The following is a 7,039-nucleotide window of genomic DNA, read 5'->3' as shown; positions in this document are numbered from 1 at the left end:
AAAAATTTACACAAGTGCTAGTCTTCAGGATGCTCCACACAGTGTTACTTACATTAGGTCAAGCCATATAAACTTGTCATTTCTTAGGTCAAGTGCAGTCAAGGGTCAGAAATGTCATATTGTTCACTTTAATAATATAAAAAATAGAAGTGCCTAAATGTCCAACAATAGGGATAGTTGGCTAAGTTTCAGTGCCTACTGGAATATTATGCAGCTGTTGAAAGGATGTCACAGAAGTGTAGTAAATGAAAAAAGAATGCATTCTGGCTCCTTTTCTGCAAAATTGCAAAATAATTATGCAGATATCATCTTTGTATATGCACTTCAACAGTACATGCATGGATGCAAAGACCCCAAGATGTTTACCAAAACTGCCAATAGCCCCCTCCCAACACACACCTCCAACCTTTATTGGTGGCTGGAGGTCAGCAAAAGAGGCATGACTAGGAGCTCAGAGAAGGGCAGTGAACGGAGGTGGTACCCAGTCACCCTCTGGGGTCATTTGATCAGAGCTGCCTGCACCTTGGGAGTCCCCTGATAGCCTGGGCCTGGAATTAGAACATACTTCTTGAGAGGAGAATTATGTGCAGCTGTAAGGATGGTTTTTACTTGAAGAAAAGCTTGACTACTGGCATCTGGGTGTGGTTCCAAGAAAGTCAGAGTGGGTAAGCCAAGGAGAGCCATAGATCCAGCACCAGCTCACCAAGTATTCTGTCTCAGTGTGACTAGATAATGTTGGGAGCACTCACTAGTGTTTTTGCTTCCATACTTCCTTATAAGTTTTGCTCTTGCCTCACATTGCATCAAAGGCAATGCAAGTGGTCTCAGAAGAAGCAGAGAGCAGTTGGAAAAAAGAAGGGGCGGGTGGAGTATAAAACAAAAGGATCGGGATCTATGTATCATTTGTCAGGGTCATTTTTTCCTCCACCACATCTAAAATTACCTGTGCTGTGGGAAAGAAGGAGAATCAGAACTTAGGTCTTACAGGGCCCTTTAAAAGTGCTTTCCCTTGCCCTGATTGAGGACAGGGGTACAGGGACAACAGAAATGTCAGGAGGATTTGGAGAGATCTGAAAGTGGGGGAGACCTGTTTCAGGGAGGCACAGCCGGGTGGAGCTCCTGGGTCAGCAGGAGGGACAAGTGGAAATGGCTCTGTGGTATACCTGAGCATGGAGGACTTTGGGATCTTCAGAGCACTTCCAGTTGCAGGAAAGAGCAACTGGATTTTCCCCATATTTTAAGCAGCCTCTAACATAGCTGAGCCTGTGCTGCTTCTGGAGAGGTCAGCCCTGAGAGGGAGGCATGTGGAGCTGCAGCCTGAGGGCATCAGGCCTGAAGGCGGGCAGGACTGTGTGTCTCAGACAGCCAGGGTGGATGTCTGTCACTACACAGAAAGCCCCTCACTCATTTTGGCCACGACAGTAAGTGAGCCCACAACCCAAATTTAGACATGGATGAAGGGTAGGGAGAAATACCCACAGTCATGAGATAGCTTAGAAGACCTCACATTACGTCCCACCCATGCAACTGAACGACATCTCAAAAGAGAAAGGAAGGCCTGAGAGTATACTTCTTCTAGAGAAGTATTGGAGAGGAAGCCCTGGGTTCTTGCAAACCCAAGTCTGTGACCTGACATTGGGCAAGACCCAAAAGATAGACCCACCCAGCACCTCATTCCATGGGCCTGCGTCTTTTCAGGCACCCAAGGGGTAGAAAAGGTCAGGGGTAGACAGGACAACCTAGACTCTGAGGAGCCTTTGGAGATGACTGAGTCCAACTGCCTGGCTAGACAAGGGGAAACTAACGCAGAGAGGAGGATGCATGTGGTCAGAGTCACAGGGCAGCCCATGGCAAGCCTCGTTTAGGACCCAGTTCTTTCTCACCTCAGGCACTGCAAGTGGCCATGAAGCCAACAGGGTAGAGTGGGTGGATGGATGGGCATTGTCATGCCATCCCTGGGGGAGGCATGGGAGGCTGGACAATACCCCAGTCCAAGCTGTTCTGAGTCCAGCCCTGACACAGGGTCTCTAGGAGCTCATGTGCATGCTGAGCCAGCTGTCTCCAGCCATGGTCTCCTGTTAATAATCGTGCTAACTGTCCCCACACACGTCAGCACTAATCTCCCACACAGCCTTCCAGGACCTGATTTATCAGAATGGAGGGCACGCTCTTAAAGGGTCACAGCCCATCGCGGATCTCCGGCTCCTTTAGCAGTAAGTGGCAGAACATATTTTCTCTGCTAACACTACTGTATGTTACAGGATAGATTATTTTAAGAATCAAGACTAAATTGAAACAAGGCAGGCTTGATTTTTTCCCCCAGAACCATAGTAGAGGGTCATCTATCAGCAGGACAGTGGGCAGGGTGCCGGATGATGGCAGAGCCCAGGACCGAGGTCTCCGTTCCAGCACTTATGTGCCCAAGTGACCCTGGGCAAGTCACTTACCCTCACTGAACCTCAGCTTTCTCATCAATAAAGTGGGGGTCATTATCTCCTGGTACAGCAGATGGTCTTACAAGTATATCAAGGAAACACAAATCAGACATTTTACCAGGAAATACACACACACACACACACACACACACACACACGGGGGGGGGAAAAGTGTCCAAAATCTCTAATCATCTTAGAAATACAAATTAAACCAGCCAGAGACCATTTCTGATTATCAAATTTACAAAGATTAGAAGGTGATAAAAGTCAACACTGGTGAATGTGGGGAGATACAGGCATTTTCAAACACTGCTGCTGAGAATATAAATCAGGCTGACCTTTGTGGAGGGCAAATTTGGCTGTTAAAATGAGCTTACCCTCTGACATTGCAACTCCAAACCCAAGAATTTGTCCCAGAAAATAATTAATGGTATGAATAAAGATGTAAGAATTTTAGGAATTTTATTTCAGAACCTGTTATAATAGTAAAAAAAAAAAAGAAAAGAAACCATCTAAACAACTGATCATTAGGGATTGGTTAAAGTATGATACAACCACTCACAGAATAGTATGTATCCAATTTAACATTTAACTGTCTAAAATCATTAGTATCACAAAATGCTTCATTAAGTTTTTTGGGGTTTTTTTTTTAAGCAGACTTAAAACAAGATACAGGATGAACTCTATGGAGAAAAAATGCTAACAGGAAATACACCCTAATAATGGCAATGGAAAATCACTGAGTAGTGGGTGGCTTTTGTTTTCTTCTTTATAATCATCTCCTACACGTCCTATAGTGGCCATCACATTCTTAATTTTAACAACAAAAATTATTTGTGGGACTAATAAGTATTCTTGCTCCATCTCCTCATCAATTCTGTAGTGCACCCCCTTTCTAAATAGCAGGTCCTAACTGCTGGATGAAACTGTCAATCTTACCTTACATGAACAAGTAGACTTTGTGGATATGATTAAATCAGGGATCTGAGGTAAAGAGATTATCGATTACCTTGCCCCAAATGTGTCCTTACAAAAGAAAGGTAGAGGAAGATTTGAAATACAAAGGAACAGTAATGACCACAGAGACGGAGATTCGAGTGATGTGACCAAAAGCCAAGGAAAGCCATATATCACCAAAACTGGAAGATTCAAAAAGTAGATACTCCCATAAAGCCTCCAAAGAGAGTCCTCCAGCCCTGCCACAAGGGAGGAATTAGGAACATTTGCAAAACAAATGAATGAAAAGAGACATCTGGAAGCAAAGTCCAAAGGATGTGATTCCCAGAAATGAAATTGCAGCAACCTCTCAATCTATTGTAACTCTAGGGTTGGCAATGGACAGTTGGTCGGCTGTCAGTTCAAATTTCCAGACGCTTTCGCTCCTACAGGAATCAGGAACAGCACTGGTATCTGGCAAGTGGCCGGCAGGGGGCAGGGTGGCGTCACAGATGGAAGCCCCCAAGGTTGCTCACCCAGGAAGCGAGGACTTCCAGAATCAGGGGTTGCTGCTTGTAAGGATTCTGAGAAAACATTCCATCCAACTCCCCTTTGTTAAGATGAAGAAACTGAGGCCCAGCCAGGAAGGGCTTGCCCAAACTCACACAGAAATTTCAGATGCAGACATCCAGCCTTCCCTCCCTGGGCCAACTGCTGTGCTCAGTCTCCCTGGAGCAATCCTTACCAAAGGATAAAAGAGCTCAGCAAAGAAAATGTGTACAAATACACAGGAAAACTATTCAGCTATAAAAGGAAAATGAAATCCTGGCATTTGTTGCACATTGATGATGGACCTAGAGGGTATTGTGTTTAGTGCAGTGTTAGATGGAGAAAAATAAACACCATATCATCTCACTCCTATGTGGTAGTAAAGAGACAAAACTAATGAACAAAACAAAGCATAATAAAAAACAAACTCTTAGACTATAGGAACAAAATAGTAGATATCAGCAAGGAAGGGAGACGAGGGGAGGGGAATTGAGATAAAGGGGCCAATTGGATGGGGAAAGATGGAAACTAGACTTCTGGTAATGAACACAATGTAGTATATGTAGATATTGATTTGTAAAGCTGTACACCTGAAACCTATAAACTGTCATAAACCAAAGTTACATCAATGAAAAAAAATTGTAAGAGTTAGCAATGTAACATCGAACACTAAAAGGGACCCCCCTTTGTTCAGTATACACTTATACTAAGTCTATTATACACTTATAGTAGATCTTTTAACCGAGTGACACCCCTTCTAGAAATGAGCCTCAGATGAACACAAGGATGTTCGTTGTGATATTGTTTATAAGAGAGAAATATTAGAAATAGGGCCTCCCCGGTGGTGCAGCGGTTGAGCGCTGGGTTGCGAAGCTGCCCGCGGCCTCTGCAGAGCCGGTTCGATCCCCGGCTGCTCCCCGGCCACCGAGGAGGTTCCCGCATGGCGCGCAGATCCCTCCTGCCGCCCGCTGCTCCCTCAGCAGTGTACTTCGGTCCTTCTGCCTGCCTCTGCTCCCCGCTCTGGCTCTCTGTGAATTCTCTCACCTCTCCGCTTTCTGACTGTACCCAGTGCTTGTATAAACAAACAAAACAAATTAATAAATAAATGCTCAGCTCTATTAAAAAAAGAAGATAATATTTAAAATAACATATAATTTTCAGATATTATATTAAATAACGACATATTGAAATATTATACAAAGTGTACAGGTGTACAGCTTTACAAATCAATATCTACATATACTACATTATGTTCATTACCAGAGTCTAGTTTCCATCTTCCCCATCCAATTGGCCCTTTATCTCAATTCCTCTCCCCTCTTCTCCCTTCCTTGCTGATATCCACTATGCTTTTTGTGAAATATTATACAAACATTAAATTTAATTTTTTAGAAGACTATAAGAAAATAGAAATGGGGAAAATACATGTATATATTTTCTCTTATATTGCATTGCAATTAAATAATATATACTATGTAATGTATAATATACAATATAGGGCCTCCCTGGTGGTGCAAGGGATTAAGCACCGCACTATGAAGCAATCCAGCCTCAGCATGAGTTCAATCCCTGGCCAGCCAGGGAGCAACCACATGGCTAGCAGACCCTCCTGTCTCGCCTGCTGCTCCCTCAGCGTGTATTTCAGTACATCTACCTATTCTCCCCCCACTCTGTCTCTGGTGAATCTCTCACCCACCCACATCTCTGGCCTGTACCCAGCATTGTATGCATAAATAAATAAATCTTAAAAATATATATACAATATATAATGTTTTTTTTACCATTTATATATATCCTTAGATCTTACACCTGGAAAAGTCTTGGATCCCTAATTTGTTTTGCTTTTCTTAAATACACACAAATAGCTGTCATATGTCTGTTATTTGGACCTGGTGCTCAGTGCTGTATGCACAGCCCTACATAAATGTCCAAAGTAATCGAACATCAAACTCCAGGAAATCTTCTCTCTGTCCTCTGTCCTTGAAACAAAAGAAGGCTGACTCCGAACACCCAACAGTGCTGGAACTGCTGCTGCTGCCACCAGAGAAAGACATGGCTTCGGGGTACAGGGAGATGTGAGCAGAGAACAGACATGCTTAAGAGAAAAGACAAATTAATTTGTCAAATACTTCCTCTCAGATAGCATGAAATGCAATCTTTTCTTGCATAACAAAGCATTATCTCCCTGTAGTGCCAAGTGTCCATTTCCTGGCCTTTCTTCATGTTCCAATTGGTGGTTCCTGAGGTCCTCACTAATTAGCACAATATTTGTAACAGCTGCACATAACAGCTGAGGAATATTTTGCAATAGCAAATAATTCATTTTACTCTTAAATTTGTATATTGAAGGTCTAGACATAATACGTGTGAAACACAATACCATTCTTTATATTGACATCTAGATGGTCCTTGACTATTAAAACAGCATAGCGTTTAATATTTAATTTAATTTAATCTAATGTTTAAAAAATTAAATGAAAAATTTTGCCTTTGCTGGAATAACTTTGACCTAAAATTTAATTACTAATTGTAATTTGAATTTTGCCTGTCATCTTGATAATTTTGAATATTTCAGAAGAAAAATAACTCTTTTAGAAAATTGATTATAATGTTAAATATTTAAACATGTCATATGTGTGTGGAACTGCAATAGAACTCTTGCCCTGGGTCCCTCAAATGTAAGGTTAGGTCTGTGTTTAGAAACAGATCCTGAGAGAAAATACACTGGAATTTTAAAAGGAGATTGGTGCTAGGCGATGGGGTTAAGTGATACTGAGGTGGACATTATCTCACATTTTTCTGTCTCTGAAAGTGGGCTACAACTGCAGTGAACCACAGGTCAAAGTTTCAGCATCTTTTTCCTTAACAGATAAATTATCACACATCATATTGCATCTTAAATTCCATGAAATATGGTAAGATGTAGTATATAGTGACCAAAACATACTAGTCACATGAATAAATGCAGACTCCTCAACCCATTTCCCACATGGATGAAGCAATATTATTCCCCTTTGACAGATCAGAAAAAGGAAAACCTAGAGTAGCTCAGACACTTGCCCACAATCACACAGTAATGGTGGAGCAGAGTGACATCTAGCACTGATTGGGCAGTCTCT

The sequence above is a fragment of the Talpa occidentalis genome, unplaced genomic scaffold (assembly GCF_014898055.3).
Source record: "Talpa occidentalis isolate TD23 unplaced genomic scaffold, MPIMG_talOcc4v2.1 talOcc4.7, whole genome shotgun sequence".
In the NCBI taxonomy this organism is placed as follows: Eukaryota; Metazoa; Chordata; class Mammalia; order Eulipotyphla; family Talpidae; genus Talpa; species Talpa occidentalis.
Note: the sequence above shows the minus strand (reverse complement) of the source record.